This window comes from Pseudophryne corroboree, chromosome 6, assembly GCF_028390025.1.
Source record: "Pseudophryne corroboree isolate aPseCor3 chromosome 6, aPseCor3.hap2, whole genome shotgun sequence".
In the NCBI taxonomy this organism is placed as follows: domain Eukaryota; kingdom Metazoa; phylum Chordata; class Amphibia; order Anura; family Myobatrachidae; genus Pseudophryne; species Pseudophryne corroboree.
In genome coordinates this window covers 724,620,795-724,642,943 of record NC_086449.1, presented here as the reverse complement: position 1 = coordinate 724,642,943, position 22,149 = coordinate 724,620,795, and positions in this window count along the sequence as shown.

Below are 22,149 nucleotides of genomic sequence, written 5' to 3'. Positions count from 1 at the left end.
TATGAATTTTCCTGGCTCGAGGTCCTAAGGACTTCACAAACGTTGAAGATGCAAGAGCTTTCTTGAAACAAGACATGGAATCCTAAGTCTCCAATTCCATGGACCAAAATGAGTGAGCTAGCAGGTGTTCCAAATGATTACTGATCACACCTATATTCCAGTTTGTTAATGTTTCTCAATTATATTCAAATTTTATTATCCATTAAGGCTAACTTCCCCTTTCTCACTGTATGCCAACTAGTATTAGCATAGCCTGAGTTAATTTGATGCTGATTTTCCTTTTAATAAACTATATTGTGAAACCATTTAGTTTATGATGTTTAGAGTTGTTACCTATGAGAAGCTGGATGATATCTCTTTGTCCAATGCTGGATGAACCTTAAATCCCATATTTCTCCCATTTACGGGTTTACTCCACGGTTACTATTTGAAATTGTAATGTGGTTACTATTTTTTCCATTTTGCATTTTGTATTTTTGTATTATTTTCTATACTACTTTGTTTTCTCTTCTCCTTTCTGCTCTTATTCCTCCCCCTTTTCTCTCTACTCTTCCTCTTCTTTTTTACTGCTATATGGTTGATGTTTCTGGAATTTATGTACTTTATTCTGCTTTGTGATCTGTTGGTGAATGTCTGGGGATTGGATAGATTAGCCCTTAACGTGAATTATGGCTTCCCAGATTAAATTATATTCCTGGAATGTAAGGGGTATAAATTCACTTATTAAGCGTAGAAGAATCCTCACTTATCTGAATAAAGTAAAGGCGGATGTCACTTTGTTACAGGAGACGCATCTCACGCCTAATGAACATGTAAAACTCGGTATGCTCCGCCATTAGCTTATCGCATCCTCATCTTTTAATTCTAAGGCAAGAGGAGTTGCTATTCTTGTCCGAAAAGGATTCACTTATGATATTCATCATCAGATTATAGACACTGCAGGCAGATATGTTATCTTAGATATAACATTAGAGGGTTCCAGATATATTTTATGTAATGTGTGTATGCACCTGCAGTGTATGATAGATCTTTTTACATAACAATTACGGATCTACTTCAACCATACTCAAACACCCCAATTATTATGGGAGGTGACCTGAATTTGGTCTCCTCCTTGATTTTAGATAGAAAAAGTGTCTCTTCTCAGAAATATCGTCTCCCGAAGGTTAATTTAACCTATATGGCGACCCAACTGGGTCTTATAGATATATGGAGATTCCATAATCCCATTAAATTAGAATATACCTGCTACTCAGCCTCGTTTAACTCCCTTTCCCATCTAGACTATTTTTTTTATTTCTGATAGTTTGTCTGCCAGGGTCACTGATAAGAATATAGAGCCGATCTGAATATCAGACCACGCCCCTATCTCATTGACTGTACAGACTAAATTTACGTTGGGATCTTGCTCCCACTGGAGATTTCCAGCCAAAATGGCAGCATCTCAAAAATTTCAATCCATGCTGAAGGCAGCTTGGGACTCTTACCAACTTAATAACTCCGAACATGAATCTAACCCTATTCTGATTTGGCAAACTGCCAAGGCGTTACTAAGGGGAGATATCATTGCCTTTGCGGCTAAACTAAAAAAAAAAAAAAAACGCAACATACCGTGAAGCCCAATCTATACTTACCTCTTCTTTTCAATCATTTAAATTATCTCTCACACCAGATAATAGAAATAAATACAAAGAGGCGAAACAACACTTTGATCAAATTTTAACGCAAATGGACAATAAATTTCTTACTGCAGGTAAACATTACATATTTCAGTTTGGGAACACATCTAGTCTTTTGCTATCTAACTTCTTAGAACAAATGAGGGTCCTTATCATATCGCTGCTTTGCAGGACGCAAATGGTAATACTCAATGTGATGGAAAACAAATCTTAGATACCTTTTATAACTATTATAAAAATCTCTATTCCCAAGAGCCTATAAATACTGCAGCCAAACAGGACTTTTGGGACAAGGTTTCATTAAAACAAATTTCCTCGAAACATTCAAATTCGCTTATAACCCCTTTTACTGCACAAGAGGTACTGAACACTATTAAATCACTTAAAAAAGTAAAACCCCCAGGCCCTGATGGGTTATCTTCTGAATTCTTTAAACTCCTCTCTCCAAAAATTGTTAGTTCTTTAACATCTTTCTATAATTCTATTATTTCCTCTCATTCAGTCCCCTAGTATTTTAATTCTGCAATGGTCCGAGTCTTGCCCAAACCAGGGAAGGATCTGTTACTGCCTTCATTATATAGGCCCATAGCGTTGCTCAAAATTGATTACAAAATATTTACTAAGATCTTAGCAGATAGAATGAAGAAAATGCTCCCGGGAATAATTCATGAGGATCAGACCGGCTTCATATGGGGTAGACATTCTGTGACTAATATACAAAAATTTTTTGACTGTCTTACAGTCTCTGGAGACATCTCGAGCGGATGGTCATGCTTTTCTGTTATCTTTAGACACTGAGAAAGCATTTGATCTGGTGATGTGGGAGCACTTGTTCGAGACCCTTCGAAGATTTGGCTTCCCTTCTCAATTTATACACACTTTGCAGTCTATTTACTATAACCCTCCCACCCAAATATTTGTTAATAAATACCTCTCTATTCCCTTTTTCACTCAGAGGGGGACCAGACCGAGGTGCCCTCTTTCACCATTGTTTTTTTGCAGTAGCTCTGGAACCCCTAGCTGTCGCCCTACGACAATTACCAACTTTTACCGGCATATCAGTCAATGGGGTAATTTCTAAATTGAGCTTGTTCGCGGACGACATGCTTCTTTTTATAAGTAATCCTCTGACTTCTATTCCGGCTATCTTTAAAACCATTTCTGAATGTGGCTCTTTTGCTGGATATCGAATAAATCTAAATAAATCTAAATTATTACCTTTAAATGGTCTAGGGAATTCCCCGAATCTCTCTAGTCTTTCTTTTCAACTTACACTGTCTACTACTAAACTGAAATATTTGGGGGTTTATACCCCCTCTCAACTATCCCAGTTATATTCATTTAACTACGGTATACTCCAATTGTTCAGAAAATGAGAACCCAATTGGAAAACTGGATGGATCTCCCACTCTCCCTAATGGGTAGGATTACAGTGATTAAATCAGTAACCTTCCCTAAACTGGCATACTTGCTTCAGATGCTTCCTATAGTGCTCTCAAAGAAAGATGCTTTGATATGTTCTAGATTATTTTCTAGGTTTATATGAAAGAATGGACGGCCTCCTATGCCTAGTGGTCGTACTTATCTTAACAAACAGAAGGGAGGCTTGAGCGTACCTAATGTTCAGACATTTGCCAGAGCAGCCTTATTTCGCTACGCCTCTGACTGGCTTTTGCGTCAAGACCTTTATACTAATTTAGTTCTTGAGGAAGCCCTTTTTTACCCTTACTCCCCAGCAGCGCTCCTTCACACTCCTTCAAAGGATATTACGAAGGAGATTAATTCCAATATTCTTTTCAACAATACCTATAAAGCTTGGCTGGCTACGCATAAAAACCTTAAAAGTGATCCTTTTTCCACCCCGTACATCCCCATTTGTGGAAACCCTATTTTCTTACCTTCCTTACAGAATAAAATATTTTATACCTGTCAATGCCTGGGAATTAATGCCATAAAGGATGCTTTTGACCCTGGCGGACAACTCTTCTCCTTTACTCAATTTCAGGAAAAATTCTCTATACCCCCACAACAGTTTTTTATGTATCTTCAACTTCGACATTATATTAAAGCTTTGGTAGACCCTCTAGGCACACAGTTGTCCTCTCATATAGTAAATACCACTCTTACTTTTTGTCGCACCCACTCATTCAAAATCTGATTTCTCTATGCTGATATGATAGAAGCTAGCGCTCCGTCCTGGAATCCACTTTTTTTTAGCTTGGAAAAGAGAAGTTCCTGACATCCCAGATATTTCTGATATTTTAGTACACACAAAGCTATCTCTTAAATACTTAAAAACAGCTCGACTTCAAGAGATCCATCTTAGAGTTTTAAATAGAATGTATGTGTCTCCCTCTCAGAGCAGACATTTTAATGCTTCAGAGCTGGGACTATGTCCTAAATCTTCGATGCTAGGAGCCAACTTTACACACAACTTTTGTTCATGTGGCAAGATTAAGAAGTTTTGGTATAAGCTTCTAGGATATCTTAACAAAGTGTTTAACCTTGATTTATCCCTATCAATAAGACCAATGTTATTTGCAGACTTCTCTATTTGGCTTCTGGATTCTGATATTATAACTTTAGTCCCAGCTCTGACAGTAATGGTCACCATTGCAAAACAAATGATCCTATCTCATTGGATCTATCCTACCGCTCCAACAATAAACGAAGGTGAATGTGCATTATTGGAAGTACTATTTCATGAATGCCGTATGGCTACCTTTAACATAGACAAAGGTGTACACCTTTTCCACAAGAAGTGGGGTGATTACATAATTAGCTTACCTGCCCATTCCCAAGACCGAATTAGGAAAATATTTGATTCTACTTCTTGGTATAGATTGAATTTTCATTCTGTAAGCACGACTGGTGACTGTTATAATGTGGGTTTTCTTCTTGACATAAATATATAAAACGCTTTGCATTCATTATAACCTGTTATGATAATTAGATTCTTTTTTTTTCTCTGTTCCCCCGGCCCCCCCTCCCCCTCCTCTTCCTTTCTTCTTTTCCTCCTTTCTTCCTTCTTTCTATCTATCCCTTTCTAATTGACCTCCTCTTCCTCCTATTTCTTGTTATTTGAAAAATAAAAAACTGCAGTCATTTTGCTATATCTTTGATTCTCTGGGAATTACGACACATTTTTCAACTGTTGTATTGTTTTATTTTTATTTTTTTCCTGAGAACTCTGTGTATCTTGAATTTTGTAATAATTTGACTGTTCAATAAAAAGATTTTATAAAAAAAAAAAATGGTTACGTGGTTATATGGTTAAATTCGGTATATTCACCTAGCAGCCATTATAGATACACCAATAGTGCATTGTACAAAAAAAGTTAAATTTTTGTGAAAAAGCCTCAGACTTATTTACTTGATTTATTCACTCTTTATTTACCATTAGTTGCCTTTTGTGTAACTGCAGGTACTAGCAACTGCCAGGGCATGCTCCCTCCACACTATTAATGTTTATCTCATTTTAACCCATTATACTATCACCCAGGGCTGCCATCAGAAATTGTGGGGCCAAGGACTGACAAAAGGGGATGCGGTCAAGATCCCGCCGGACGGAATCCCGGCGGTCAAAATACTGACGCCGGACGCCCGACCAGCACAATCCCGACATATTCTCCCTCTGTGGGTGTCCACGACACCCATAGAGGGAGAATATAATAGTGTGCCGAGCGTAGCGAGGTACCGTGCCCGCAGCGTGGTGAGCGAAGCGAGCCCACAAGGGGCTGTGTTCCGCTCGACACCCCTGTCGGCATTGTGTGGTCGGGATTCTGGCGTCGGTACAGGAACGGTTCACAGAGAGCTGATGCGCAGTTGAAGGTTTGTTCTAAGAAGTACTCCCTGTGCATCAGCCTGCTGTTGTTTCACAGCCTGGTGCAGCTCTACAGGTATTAGTGGTAGGAGCCAGGACTGGGCCACCCTCTCTGTAAGGGCCCGGGACATCAGTCTCCACAGTCCCCCCATGATGGCTGCCCTGCTATCATTCCTTTAAAACAAGGATTTTTTACCTCCTCTATGACAGATCCCATGCTGCAGGTCTCCCTTTATAGTCCAATAAACCCATCCTGACATTGGGGGTAATTCTGAGTTGATCGCAGCAGCAAGTTTGTTAGCAATTGGGCAAAACCATGTGCACTGCAGGGGAGGCAGATATAACATTTGCAGAGAGAGTTAGATTTGGGTGGGTTATTTTGTTTCTGTGCAGGGTAAATACTGGCTGCTTTATTTTTACACTGCAATTTAGGTTTCAGTTTGAACACACCCCACCCAAATCTAAAGGGCCCTACACATTTAAAGATCCGCCGCCGAGCTGCCCGACGGCGGATACGGGTGACCCGGCGGTGGGAGGGCAGTGACGGGGGGAGTGAAGTTACTTCACACCCCCCGTCACACGGCTCCATAGAAGTGCAGGCAAATATGGACGAGATCGTCCATATTGGCCTGCATGCGCAGCCGACGGGGCACCAGCGATCAACGAGTGCGGGGCCGCGCATCGTTCATCGGTGTTGAGTCCACACTCAAAGATATGAACGATATCTCATTCAATAATGAACGAGATCGTTCATATCTTTGAGGATTGTCGGCTATTGTGTAGGGCAGGCTTTTTCAACCAGTGTGCCGTGGCACACTAGTGTGCCGCGACCAGTTGCAAGGTGTGCCGCAGAGCCAGAGTAGCTTCCTGCACCTTCAGAGTGAACTGTTGGCCCAGGCTCTTCTTAGAGGATTAGTCATGCACCGACCGTGACCTATGCCTTGAAGATGCAGCGGTGTGATATCATAGGTCACGGACGCTGTGTCTCACCACCCAGCCACCCCCCCTGCCTGCACACATATCTTCCAGTTCCTGCCTGCAAACACAGCTTTCCTTGTCCATCCACATCCACATCTGCCCGACAGCCCACTTCTCAGTTTTCGCAGCACTCCACTATGAACAACCCCCGCCACTGAGAGACAGGGAGGAGGACAGCTGACCGGTAGGTGCTAATATTTGTTATTTTATTTCTCCTGTGGGGAACAATAGGATTTACAGTATGTGGGGAGAATAAGGATTTATGGATTTATGGGGGGAATAATGTGAATAATTCATGTGGGTAGCGATAGGATTTATGTGGGGAGAAATGTGATTGATTTATGTGGGGAGCAACATGACTTATGTGGGGTGCAATGTGATTGTTTTTTCTGTGTAGGCCAATGTATGTGTGGTGTTTTTTTTTTACTGTCAATGTGTGTTTTTTGTTTTTTGTTTCTGTGGGGAACTGATGGTGTGCCTTGGCAATTTTAAAATATTGTTTGGTGTGCCGCGAGTAAAAAAAGGTTGAAAATCACTGGTGTAGGGCCTATAACTCTCTCTGCACATGTTATATCTGCCCCTCCTGCAGCGCACATGGTTTTGCCCAACTGCTAACAAATTTGCTGCTGCGATCAACTCAGAATTAGGCCGATAGGGCCTATTTCAGACCTGATTGCAGCAGCAAAATCTTTATCTGGGTATAGATCATTGGGTCGACTCAATTTAGGTCGACAGTCATTAGGTCGACCATGGAAGGTCGACATACATTAGGTCGACATGGACAATAGGTCGACATGTACTAGGTCGACAGGTCCAAAGGTCGACATGGGTTTTTGGACTTTTTTGGGCGTTGATCTTCTTGAAGTGACGGGGACCCCCAATTAGTGCACCGTGTCCCCTCGCATGGCTTGCTTCGCTCGCCATGCTTCAGGCAAGGTGCCTCACTCTGCTACCGCTGCGCTCGGCACAGGTTACCATTCCCAATTGTAGTCCAGGTGGATCATCAAGTATGAAAAAGTAAAAAATTATTTATTTTTTTTAAAACTCACGTCGACCTTTTGACCTTTTTGCATGTCAACCTAATGGTCATGTCGACCTATTTCTAGTGTTGACCAATTTACTGTCGACCAATGGGTGTCGATCTAATGTGTGTCGACCTCAGTGGTGTCGACCTAGAGTCCGGATACCATGCAGAGAGAGTTAGATTTGGGTGGGTTATATTGTTTCTGTGCAGGGTAAATACTGGCTGCTTTATTTTTATACTGCAATATAGATTTTTAGCTTGAATACAAACCACCCAAATCTAAATCACTCTGCACATGTTACATCTGCCCCACCTGCACTACACATAGTTTTGCCCATTAGAGAAAAAGTTTGCTGCTGCTATCAGGTCTGAATTAGGCCCCTAGCCTGGTGCTGGCAGCTACTTTTTCAGGAATTCCACATTGTCAGGCTATGACCATGGACCACGGGTACTTGTTTTTAATCATCATTATCAGCATGGATCTTTACGCCAGGAGTTTTACGCTTCCTTCCTTTAAGTGTATCTGGAGATGTGTCTAGAGGTGGCTTAGTTTCGCATGCTCTCAGTATAAATCAGGTGCACATGCACACCAGTGATCTAACTCCCTGACCAATGGTTGCAGGCTGCAAAGTCTGTACAGATCACATGTACATACATAGGGCAGTCAGGGGAGGGAGAAGAACTGGCCACAGGCTACCTTCTTATCCTGAGTTATTCTATCTTTTCGGTCATTATGGTCCTTATGTAAGTCACTGTAGGAATACCTGACCCTCACAACCAACAGTAATCCAGTGAGATGATTGTAGGCACACCACCAGTTAGTGACTATTAAATCATAAAACTATACACCCTTGTAGCAGACTTATCCAGGGGATTCAGATGAGACATTTCTGATATACCAATTAAGGTGGAAATGTAGAAAAACACTTGTAAATATATTGCTGATTTGCAGCAAAATTTGTTCTAAGCAGTCATTTTTATGGGCAAAACACAAAACTAGGTTTTGCCATTAAAAACAATTTCTGTTTTAAATCTCTTTATATCAGCTAGTGCTGCCATTACTGACCTGGGGAACACAGAGTCTATGATATGGAATGAGCGTATATAGACTACAACATGTGTTGTACAAGATCTACATAGTGTTGAGAGGGTCAATGTAGTAGATTCATAGAGAACTGAGCAAGGGATGATTGTAGTTTTATTGTTGGAAGCCAGTATCTATAGTGATAGGCAGGGCTGTTTCTAGCCAATTTGGCACCCAGTGCGAGATTTCAAAATGCGCCCCCCCCCCCCATTGACAGTAAAAAAAAAAGCCTTATTAAAATGGGCATGGCCTCATCTGATATCACGGCCACCACAGGGAAAAGAAAAGTAAATAAAAAGTCCCCATTTTACACAGTGCGGCAGGCAAGAGTCCCCATTTTACACAGTGCGGCAGGCAAGAGTCCCCATTTTACACAGTGCGGAAGGCAAGAGTCCCCATTTTACACAGTGCGGCAGGCAAGAATCCCCATTTTACACAGTGCAGCAGGCAAGTGTCCCCATTTTACACAGTGTGGCATGCAATAGGCCCCATTTTACACAGTGCGGCAGGCAATAGTCCCCATTTTACTCAGTACGGCAGGCAAGTGTCCCCCATTATGGCAGGCAAGTGTCCCCATTTTACACAGTGCGGCAGGCAATAGTCCCCATTTTACACATTGCGGCAGGCAAGTGTCCCCATTTTACACATTGCGGCAGGCAAGTGTCCCCATTTAAAAAAAAAAAAAAGGAAGGGAGGGAGGGAGGGGAGGTAAAATGGCAGGCATGACATGAATAACTACCCCACCCTGCAAAATAAACGCACACATTGGCACCGTTTAAAAACATAAAGTTGAATTATAGGATTCCATGTTTCCGCGGAGCCCCTCTCTCACACACACACACACACACACACACACACACAAAAGGGGGGGGGGGATTGGAGGCTCCATCTACAGCCTACATTAACTACATCAAGAAAATGACCACAAAAAGCCAGCGGTCTGGTTGTGACTGTGAGAGACTGCTGGGCTGGCTGCAGAATACTCACTGCGCAGTCCGGTCAGTGGGTCACGGTGTGAGTGCTGCGGCCTGTCCTCACGGTCCTCCTCCCGTAACACCGCCACCGCACGCACCCCTTGAAAAGCTGCTCCAGCTGCAGTGAGTGACTCCTCCGCAGGGCATCCACTCCGTTAGCCTGAGCCGCTCTTATCTGGTGCCTAAGTAAGTGCCGCACTGGTCACTTTGAAAAGGCGCCCACCCGCTCCTCCGCGGCGTCTACCTTTACCAGTTAAATTTCCGGCGTGTGACGTCATGACGTCATTGCGTCAGACTGTATTACTCCGCCCAGCGAGCGGAGTAAAATGGAGGGGCGGGGGAGGCAGGAGTTGGAAGGCAGCAGACCCCAGTAGGAGCCGCGGCGGGCGCCCCGTGCAAATGCACGGCTCGCACGCCTGTAGAAACGGCCCTGGTGATAGGTAATAATCCCTTTACACCAATGTTGAAAAATCTTTGGCAGTGATGGAAGTTTATATGACCTCAAAGGGAGAGATTATGTGCTCATTCAAGTCTTTGTCTAGTCTCCATGTACTCCTCTGAACAATTCAGGAAGATGCCAAGCAGTAGTAGCTACAGACAATGGCCAGTTAGGATGAGATTCAAATTGACTAACAAGTTATTTGTGCAACAGTGCAATAAATCTCCAAACCTTCAAGCGTTCCCTGAAAACTCACCTCTTCAGGCAAGCGTATCAAATTCCAGAACCGCTCAGATAACTTTCATAAACCTTCCTATCAAACTGCATCCACTCTGCACAGTCCACAAATATCCTCACATGTCTTCTCATCCTTCCTCTCAACCCCGGTTCATCACTGCTGTATGACCATATCATACTGCCCACCAAGAACCTTTGCAATCTGGTGGACAACTATGCAATAGATAGCACCTATCCTTGTGTATCCATGCCTATTTCCCTATAGATTGTAAGCTTGCGAGCAAGGCCTTCCTACCTCTATGACTGTTTGTTATTACCCAGTTTTGTTATACGTATCATTGTTCTGTTATATCATTGTTATTTCCAATTGTAATGCGCATCGGAATTTGCTGCACTATAGAAGAAATATAATAAAAAAATAAGAATTTACTTACCGATAATTCTATTTCTCGGAGTCCGTAGTGGATGCTGGGGTTCCTGAAAGGACCATGGGGGAATAGCGGCTCCGCAGGAGACAGGGCACAAAAGTAAAGCTTTACGATCAGGTGGTGTGCACTGGCTCCTCCCCCTATGACCCTCCTCCAAGCCTCAGTTAGGTACTGTGCCCGGACGAGCGTACACAATAAGGAAGGATTTATGAATCCCGGGTAAGACTCATACCAGCCACACCAATCACACCGTACAACCTGTGATATAAACCCAGTTAACAGTATGATAACAGAAGAGCCTCTAAAAGATGGCTCCCTACAACAATAACCCGAATTAGTTAACAATAACTATGTACAATTATTGCAGATAATCCGCACTTGGGATGGGCGCCCAGCATCCACTACGGACTCCGAGAAATAGAATTATCGGTAAGTAAATTCTTATTTTCTCTATCGTCCTAGTGGATGCTGGGGTTCCTGAAAGGACCATGGGGATTATACCAAAGCTCCCAAACGGGCGGGAGAGTGCGGATGACTCTGCAGCACCGAATGAGAGAACTCCAGGTCCTCCTTAGCCAGAGTATCAAATTTGTAAAATTTTACAAACGTGTTCTCCCCTGACCACGTAGCTGCTCGGCAAAGTTGTAATGCCGAGACCCCTCGGGCAGCCGCCCAAGATGAGCCCACCTTCCTTGTGGAGTGGGCCTTTACAGATTTAGGCTGTGGCAGGCCTGCCACAGAATGTGCAAGTTGGATTGTGCTACAGATCCAACGAGCAATCGTCTGCTTAGACGCAGGAGCACCCATCTTGTTGGGTGCATACAATATAAACAACGAGTCAGATTTTCTGACTCCAGCTGTCCTTGCAATATATATTTTCAATGCTCTGACAACATCCAGTAACTTGGAGTCCTCCAAGTCACTTGTAGCCGCAGGCACTACAATAGGCTGGTTCAGATGAAATGCTGACACCACCTTAGGGAGAAAATGCGGACGAGTCCGCAGTTCTGCCCTGTCCGAATGGAAAATCAGATATGGGCTTTTGTAAGATAAAGCTGCCAGTTCTGACACTCTCCTGGCCGAAGCCAGGGCTAGTAGCCTGGTCACTTTCCATGTGAGATATTTCAAATCCACATTATTTAGTGGTTCAAACCAATGAGATTTGAGAAAGTCCAAAACAACATTGAGATCCCACGGTGCCACTGGGGGCACCACAGGAGGCTGTATATGCAGCACTCCCTTAACAAAAGTCTGGACTTCAGGAACTGAAGCCAATTCTTTCTGGAAGAAAATCGACAGGGCCGAAATTTGAACCTTAATAGATCCCAATTTGAGACCCATAGACAATCCTGATTGCAGGAAATGTAGGAATCGACCCAGTTGAAATTCCTCCGTCGGAGCACTCCGATCCTCGCACCACGCAACATATTTTCGCCAAATGCGGTGATAATGTTGCGCGGTTACTTCCTTCCGTGCTTTAATCAAAGTAGGAATGACTTCTTCCGGCATGCCTTTTTCCTTTAGGATCCGGCGTTCAACCGCCATGCCGTCAAACGCAGCCGCGGTAAGTCTTGAAACAGACAGGGACCCTGCTGAAGCAAGTCCCTTCTCAGAGGTAGAGGCCACGGATCTTCCGTGATCATCTCTTGAAGTTCCGGGTACCAAGTTCTTCTTGGCCAATCCGGAACCACTAGTATCGTTCTTACGCCTCTTTGCCGTATAATTCTCAATACTTTTGGTATGAGAGGCAGAGGAGGAAACACATATACCGACTGGTACACCCAAGGCGTTACCAGCGCATCCACAGCTATTGCCTGCGGATCTCTTGACCTGGCGCAATACCTGTCCAGTTTTTTGTTGAGGCGAGACGCCATCATGTCCACCATTGGTCTTTCCCAACGGGTTACCAGCATGTGGAAAACTTCTGGATGAAGTCCCCACTCTCCCGGGTGAAGGTCGTGTCTGCTGAGGAAGTCTGCTTCCCAGTTGTCCACTCCCGGGATGAACACTGCTGACAGTGCTATCACATGATTTTCCGCCCAGCGAAGAATCCTTGCAGCTTCTGCCATTGCACTCGTGCTTCTTGTGCCGCCCTGTCTGTTCACATGGGCGACTGCCGTGATGTTGTCCGACTGGATCAACACCGGCTTTCCCTGAAGCAGAGGTTCTCCCTGGCTTAGAGCATTGTAGATTGCTCTTAGTTCCAGAATGTTTATGTGAAGAGACGTTTCCAGGCTCGTCCACACTCCCTGGAAGTTTCTTCCTTGTGTGACTGCTCCCCAGCCTCTCAGGCTGGCGTCCGTGGTCACCAGGATCCAATCCTGTATGCCGAATCTGCGGCCCTCCAATAGATGAGCACTCTGTAACCACCACAGAAGAGATACCCTTGTCCTTGGAGACAGGGTTATCCGCTGGTGCATCTGAAGATGCGACCCTGACCATTTGTCCAACAGATCCCTCTGGAAAATTCTTGCGTGGAATCTGCCGAATGGAATTGCTTCGTAAGAAGCCACCATTTTTCCCAGGACTCTTGTGCATTGATGTACAGACACCTTTCCTGGTTTTAGGAGGTTCCTGACAAGCTCGGATAACTCCTTGGCTTTTTCCTCCGGGAGAAAAACCTTTTTCTGAACCGTGTCCAGAATCATCCCTAGGAACAACAGACGTGTTGTCGGAATTAACTGGGATTTTGGAATATTCAGAATCCACCCGTGCTGTTTTAGCACTTCTTGAGACAGTGCTAATCCCATCTCTAGCTGTTCTCTGGACCTTGCCCTTATTAGGAGATCGTCCAAGTATGGGATAATTAATACGCCTTTTCTTCGAAGAAGAATCATCATCTCGGCCATTACCTTGGTAAAGACCCGAGGTGCCGTGGACAATCCGAACGGCAGCGTCTGAAACTGATAGTGACAGTTCTGTACGACGAACCTGAGGTACCCCTGGTGTGAGGGGTAAATTGGAACGTGGAGATACGCATCCTTGATGTCCAAGGATACCATAAAGTCCCCTTCTTCCAGGTTCGCTATCACTGCTCTGAGTGACTCCATCTTGAACTTGAACTTCTTTATGTACAGGTTCAAGGACTTCAGATTTAGAATAGGTCTTACCGAGCCATCCGGCTTCGGTACCACAAATAGAGTGGAATAATACCCCTTTCCTTGTTGTAAAAGAGGTACCTTGGCTATCACCTGCTGAGAGTACAGCTTGTGAATGGCTTCCAAGACCGTCACCCTGTCGGAGGGGGACGTTGGTAAAGCAGACTTCAGGAAACGGCGAGGTGGATTCGTCTCTAGTTCTAACCTGTACCCCTGAGATATTATCTGCAGGATCCAGGGATCTACCTGCGAGTGAGCCCACTGCGCGCTGAAATTCTTGAGACGACCCCCCACCGCCCCCGAGTCCGCTTGAGAAGCCCCAGCGTCATGCTGAGGCTTTTGTAGAAGCGGGGGAGGGCTTCTGTTCCTGGGAAGGAGCTGCCTGTTGCTGTCTCTTCCCCCTTCCTCTGCCTCGTGGCAGATATGAATATCCCTTTGCTCTCTTGTTTTTAAAGGAACGAAAGGGCTGCGGTTGAAAAGTCGGTGTCTTTTTCTGTTGGGGAGTGACTTGAGGTAAAAAGGTGGATTTCCCGGCTGTAGCCGTGGCCACCAAATCCGATAGACCGACTCCAAATAACTCCTCCCCTTTATACGGCAAAACTTCCATATGCCGTTTTGAGTCCGCATCGCCTGACCACTGTCGCGTCCATAAACTTCTTCTGGCCGAAATGGACATAGCACTTACCCGTGATGCCAGTGTGCAGATATCCCTCTGTGCATCACGCATATAAAGAAATGCATCCTTTATTTGCTCTAAAGACAGTAAAACATTGTCCCTATCCAGGGTATCAATATTTTCAATCAGGGACTCTGACCAAGCTACCCCAGCACTGCACATCCAGGCTGTCGCTATAGCTGGTCGTAGTATAACACCTGTATGTGTGTATATACTTTTTTGGATATTTTCCATCCTCCTATCTGCTGGATCTTTAAGTGCGGCCGTCTCAGGAGAGGGTAACGCCACTTGTTTTGATAAGCGTGTGAGCGCCTTGTCCACCCTAGGAGGTGTTTCCCAGCGCGCCCTAACCTCTGGCGGGAAAGGGTATAAAGCCAATAACTTCTTTGAAATTAGCATTTTTTTTATCGGGGGCAACCCACGCTTCATCACACACCTCATTTAATTCTTCTGATTCAGGAAAAACTATAGGTAGTTTTTTCACACCCCACATAATACCCTGTTTAGTGGTACCTGTAGTATCAGCTATATGCAACGCCTCCTTCATTGCCAAAATCATATAACGTGTGGCCCTACTGGAAAATACGGTTGATTCGTCACCGTCACCACTAGAATCAGTGCCTGTGTCTGGGTCTGTGTCGACCGACTGAGGCAAAGGGCGTTTTACAGCCCCTGACGGTGTTTGAGGCGCCTGGACAGGCACTAATTGATTGTCCGGCCGTCTCATGTCGTCAAACGACTGCTTTAGCGTGTTGACACTATCCCGTAATTCCATAAATAAAGGCATCCATTCTGGTGTCGACCCCCTAGGAGGTGACATCCCCATATTTGGCAATTGCTCCGCCTCCACACCAATATCGTCCTCATACATGTCGACACACACGTACCGACACACAGCAGACACACAGGGAATGCTCTTAACGAAGACAGGACCCCACTAGCCCTTTGGGGAGACAGAGGGAGAGTTTGCCAGCACACACCAAAAGCGCTATATATGACAGGGATAGCCTTATAATAAGTGCTCCCTGTATAGCTGCTTTAATAATATATTTTTGCCACAATTTTGCCCCCCCCCTCTCTTTTTTACCCTGTTTCTGTAGTGCAGTGCAGGGGAGAGCCTGGGAGCCGTCCTGACCAGCGGAGCTGTGTAAGGAAAATGGCGCTGTGTGCTGAGGAGATAGGCCCCGCCCCTTTTTCGGCGGGCTCGTCTCCCACTCTTTAGTGGATTCTGGCAGGGGTTAAATATCTCCATATAGCCCCCGGAGGCTATATGTGAGGTATTTTTAGCCAAATTAGGTTTTCATTTGCCTCCCAGGGCGCCCCCCTCCCAGCGCCCTGCACCCTCAGTGACTGCCGTGTGAAGTGTGCTGAGAGGAAAATGGCGCACAGCTGCAGTGCTGTGCGCTACCTTTAGAAGACTGAGGAGTCTTCTGCCGCCGATTCTGGACCTCTTCTCGTTTCAGCATCTGCAAGGGGGCCGGCGGCGAGGCTCCGGTGACCATCCAGGCTGTACCTGTGATCGTCCCTCTGGAGCTAATGTCCAGTAGCCAAGAAGCCAATCCATCCTGCACGCAGGTGAGTTCACTTCTTCTCCCCTAAGTCCCTCGTTGCAGTGATCCTGTTGCCAGCAGGACTCACTGTAAAATAAAAAACCTAAGCTAAACTTTTCTAAGCAGCTCTTTAGGAGAGCCACCTAGATTGCACCCTTCTCGGCCGGGCACAAAAATCTAACTGAGGCTTGGAGGAGGGTCATAGGGGGAGGAGCCAGTGCACACCACCTGATCGTAAAGCTTTACTTTTGTGCCCTGTCTCCTGCGGAGCCGCTATTCCCCCATGGTCCTTTCAGGAACCCCAGCATCCACTAGGACGATAGAGAAATAAATAATAGATATAAATACTGAGCTCCTGGAGTATTTGCATATTTTGAGGGCTTCTCCTGGGGTGGAGGAAGTGGAAATTATTTATAGAATCAAGAGAACAGGTTACTAATAGAATAACTATAATGATTCCTTACATTGAGTCGTCTAACAAAGTTAATAAATTGAAGATGATTGGTGATTTATGACTGGATCTTTGTTGCTGAAGCCAAAGTGTTAGAACTCATAGTGAGCAGAAAGCAGTGAACGGATGGTGGAATTTTTTCTGAGATATTGTCTACGAATAACAAAGATAGAAGATGGCTGCTGGTTTCCTGAATACTATGCATCAATTTATAGGGGACACAAAAATCTCCATCTGAGTCCTCAAGCATATCGGCAACTTTCAAAAGGGAAAGGGGTGTGTGTGTGGGGGGGGGGGGGGGGGGGCAATATACAAATGCACTGACCCCTCTCCCTAACCTCTCTGCCCCACAAGTGTTGGTTTGCCTTAATGGGCAGCCTAGTGAAGCCCTTCTAGGGCCCCAAATTATATGTATGAGGTTGATTTCAAGTTCTATGTGGAGTGTAATCTAAATAAATTTTAATTTTAAATGTTTTTCTATACTTAATGTACGGTATATTCAAATATTTGTTAAATTGTATTTAAAATAATCTATTCTGTAAATAATTTTGGAATAATTAACTGTCACCAATACATAAGTCGCATTAAACACATATCTGGGCAGGCAGCATATAAAGTATAGGTAACATTTAATATGTGTTACAGCCGGGGCTGGAACTACCATGGTACCAGGGCCCATACCTAAATGGTACCTATCTTTTCTTTGCTGACCCATGGAGCAGCAGCAATAGCACTGCAGGCAAATTATCATCTTCTCTATCTAAAGGACCCCAAACACTAGAACGATAATGCCCGATTTCATCCAATTTAGGGCATTCGGGTCAATATATTGGGTGAAATCGGGCATTTTGGATGTGTTTCCGATCCGCGTTCCCGTGAGGGTCAGATCGGCTCCCCTAGATCGTTAGTGCTGCACTCGTGATATATCGGTTCCCGCAGGCATGGCTGGGATCGCATACGATATATTGCATGCAAAATGTACTAAATCGTATGGAATCTTATGGAACCACTCCCGGGAAGCTCTCAGCAGAGTTCAAGGGAAATCGCCTCCGACTTCAGCCTCAGACATATCGTTGTAGTGTATGGGGCCCTTTACCGAAGCTCCTTCTAGTGACCAGGTTGTGACCGCTGTCATAGTAATTAAAAAGAAGAATGTGAATGCTAACAATGTAAGCTGCTTCCTATTGGTTATTATTACAGCAGTAAAGGACTGATTGATACAGGGAGATTCAGTAAGAAGGATGCTCCTGCGTGCTTGCTGAGGACATAAACTGCGAGTGCATGCAATCGCAGTTCAAGAGCTGGCGGGGTGTAAGCAAAGCGCTCAAATTTCAGTGGGGGGGAGGACCTGGCATGCGGGGCAGCCTTGCCCTGTGCTGGACAGCAGTGCTGTTTCTTGTGGTGGGCGAGGCGTGCATTCGCATTTGCATGTGGCGCCTGCCGCAGCTCTAGGTGCTCAGTTTGTGTGCTCCCCCTCCTCCCCATCATTAATACTCCGCTCTTGGGGGCGGAGTTTCTTGCAATGACACGTTTGCGTTGTGACGTCATGACGCAAACACATCATTACACAAAACTTCGCCCCCTAGCGGAGTACTGATGATGGGGGAGGAGGGGGAGTCATCCGGGAAGCCGGCAAGGTAGGAGGAGGGAGAGGCAGGCCGGCGTGGGCCGAAGAGCGGAAAGCGAGATGGAAGAGAACCGCTGCAAGTATAACTTTCTCTCACCCTCTCTCTTTCTTCGTAGAAGGGGACTCTGCCTGCCTGCCATAATGTGTAAAAAGGGGACTCTTGCCTGCCGTAATCTGTAAAATGGGGACTCTTGCCTGCCGTAATGTGTAAAATGGGGGTGTAAAATGGGGACTCTTGCCTGCCGTAATCTGTAAAATGGGGACTCTTGCCTGCCGTAATGTGTAAAAAGGGGACTCTTGCCTGCCATAATGTGTAAAAAGGGGACACTTGCCTGCCGTAATATGTAAAATGGGGACTCTTGCCTGCCATAATGTGTAAAACAGGGAGGCTTACCTGCCATAATGTGTAAAATGGGGACACTTGCCTGCCGTAATGTGCAAAATGGGTACTCTGTCTGCCGTAATGTGTCAAATGGGGACTCTTGCCTGCTGTAATGTGTAAAAAGGGGACACTTGCCTGCCGTAATATGTAAAATGGGGACTCTTGCCTGCCATAATGTGTAAAATGGGGAGGCTTACCTGCCGTAATGTGTAATATGGGGAGGCTTACCTGCCATAATGTGTAAAATGGGGAGGCTTACCTGCCGTAATGTGTAAATGGCAGTGGCAGTGATTACCTGCCGTAATGTGGCCGTGATCTGTTGGTGCAGGGTCATAAACTGGGGTGTAAGGTAGTCTTTTCAGATGAGGGCACACCCATTGTCGGGAGCGCGCGCAAATTCTTTTTAATCTATGGGGGGGGGGGGGGACGAGGATGCACAGTTTTCTTTTATGTCCGGAGGAGGGGAGGGGGGGGGGCACAATTTGAAATCTCGCACTGGGAGCCAAATTGGCTAAAAACAGCCCTGCTGGGCAGCCTCCCACATGCTAGAGAAAGGAGATGTAGTTTTGCGATTTTTTGCAAAACTACAACTCATGTTGAATTAGGTCCATAGTGTGTATAATGACACCGACTAAGCAGTTACGGGGCTTTAAAAATAAAGTAAGATCAAGGAATGAAAGCGAAGGTAAATCTATTTATATAAATGCGAAAGCACTCAGTCACTCACTCACTCACTCACTCACTCACTCACTCATCACTAATTCTATTACTTCCCTATATGTTAGGAAGATGAAATGTAACATAGGTATTCTTCAGGTGGGAAATAGGAAACCTACATAATTAGAATTTTAATAAACCTAAGGGGATGAAAAGGGTGTGTAAATAATTACATAATAATTACATCATTACCAATGCGTGGTTCGCGTTTCGTGAACATCCAAATGGACAATCGGATCTAAATTTGGATTGCACCTCCAGTGTGTAGAATTTAATAAACTACAAAAATGGTCTTGTCACTTTTTACCGTCTCTGCTACGGGTGCTCCTGGGGTAATGCCACGAACCATGGATTAATATATTAACTTACATTAACACATCTCAAATTTACATCTCTATAGAGTTACCAAATTTTTAACACTCATTTATATTTACAACTATGAAAATCAAAAACTCCCGTGCGAAGAACGGGTAGAACAGCTAGTGTACATATAAAAAGGCAATGGAAGAATTATGCGAGGAAGAAATGGAAAGTATGTCAGTATACTTTTCCTTATTACTTTGTATCGCCTCATTAATTATTGTTTTCATGTGAGCTGTATTGGGTTCAGTGTTATATATTTTGTTATATTTGCACTGTTTATACATAAACATCTCTGCATCATTATTGTATGATACTGACACAGCGCTTTGTAACTGCAGTCATCAATGACCTCCAGCAGTACAGGGTTTCACAACAGGCTGCTAATAATAATAATTAGGTAAGACAAGGGGAAGAGGATGATTGTGATTTTGATTGCACCAGCATTAGTACGGATAGTTATTTTTACATAAGTAATGGAACTTACTCGCTAATTATCACATACTGTAATAAAGAAGAGAGAAAGAAAGTAAATACACTTTGCACTCAAATGATCTGGTAATTGTTACACCCACAGCTGCCTGACCACACCCCTGCCTCAGACTGGCCACTCCCCCCAAGGAGCTGGCCACGGCAGCCCACTTTTTGTTGGATTTCGCCTAAGAATTATGGTGACCCTATTCTTTCATTAATTCAGTTATGCCTCTATGTCTGTCTGTTATTACCCAGCTTTTTGTTCTATTACTGTTGTTCCAGTTATAAAGAGCAAAGGAATATGCTGCAATGTATAAGAAACTGTTAATAAATAATAAACACATTTACCTTGTACAGATAATTCATGCTAGCCTATAAAAACAGAGTTGTTCCTAAAACATTCCTGTGCAGTTGGTGCCGCTACCCAGGATGCTGTGCCAAGGGCAGGCATAGTTGTTTCCCTTGTCTTACTGTATTCCTGTCTATATCTTGCACAAATCCAGTCTGATTTAAATGTACAGCATGTGAGATAAAAGCTATACATGTAACCCCTAGCCAAAGAGTCCCACTGTTAATTAATCATTTGTTCTGAGAATATAATGAACTCGGATCAAATTTCCCAAAGGTGCCATTTCATACTGTGCTTCCTTCAGTCTAATGTGACTGGGAAGGAATGCTCTGGGAGAAGGGTGGAGGACCTGACCTCTGGTTAATCAACAGACTGGGACAACATGCTGGATATGTAAACAAAGGGTCCTCCTCTAGGGATCAAGTTCCAGACTCAATCCTAATGCACTGGATTTATGCATTAGACTTATGTTACATTATACTTCACAATAATTTGGTTTATTATATATTTACCAAGGGGCACAGAACATGTAATGGTTAGCCAAACCTCTGTAGTGGCTGGCCACGCCCCCACTGGAACCTTGCTACACCTTTAAGCATGGGCCTCTACAACAGCATTGCCATGGTGGGCCCTTCATGCCCCAGTCCGACACTGTGTAAACAGCAATTACACCTTTGATTGTCTGGGGGACTCATGGCTGAGTAGGCCTGTGCTGTGATTTCCTATAGAAACATGATATACTTCATGGTAAAATGTCATTTTAATCAACCTCCCCCAATCACCAACTAATGTAGGGGTTCCATGCTAAGGATTGCTTTCATCCCGAACTCTCCTTATTGGTTTATAGATGGCCTTCTGCAACGTTTACTAAGAAGACCATTTTGGCTTTCTAGCTTGTGTATGTGCTTTTCCGAAATCATCATTGTTTTTTCAATAAAAAGTATTTTCCTTGGACAAGACACAAAGCTACTCTCTGGATACAGCTGACCTGCATGCTATTCCTCAAATGACTGAGTATATAAATACATGACTGAAAAGCACAGTTAGAAGCTAGAATTAAAAAAAAAAGAAATTGCAAGAGGACACATGGAAGGCAATACATTAAAGTCATCCAACGGTGAAAACGAGTCTATTATATAAATACAGCATCTACAAGTGGGAAAGAAACAAGCAAATAACCCTAAAAAAAACAAAAAAGCTAGCAATTGGGCAAAAACATGTTGCACTGCAGGTGGGGGCAGATGTAACATGTGCAGAGAGAGTTAGATTTTGGTGAGTTATATTGTTTCTGTGCAGGGTAAATACTGGCTGCTTAATTTCTACATTGCAATTTCAATTTCAGTTTGAACACCTCCCACCCAAATCTAAATCTCTCTGCACATGTTACTTCTGCGTCACCTGCTATGCAAAACGGTTTTGCCCAATTGCTAACTTTTTTGTTTTGCTTACAAACCTAAATTAGGCCCTTAATGAGCCTGTCCTCTTGGCTCCCATTCACACCGCACCTGACCCGGTAATCAACCCGGGTAAAACCCTTCTTTTTTACCGGGTTGATTTACCGGGTCAGGCGACCCGCTAAATCGGCCAGTGTGCTTTCACATCGCACACTGACCCGGTTCGACACGGCAATATGCCGTGTCGGTACCGGGTTATTTGTGCGATGTGAAAGGGGTATTAGTAGCCTCAGTTTCCTGTGCATTATCTGACAGGAGTGGCACCAGTTTTGGGGTTCTTCCTATCCACTTTGACATGATGTACATCAGGAAATGCTCTTTTGCATCACACTGTTATAACACATA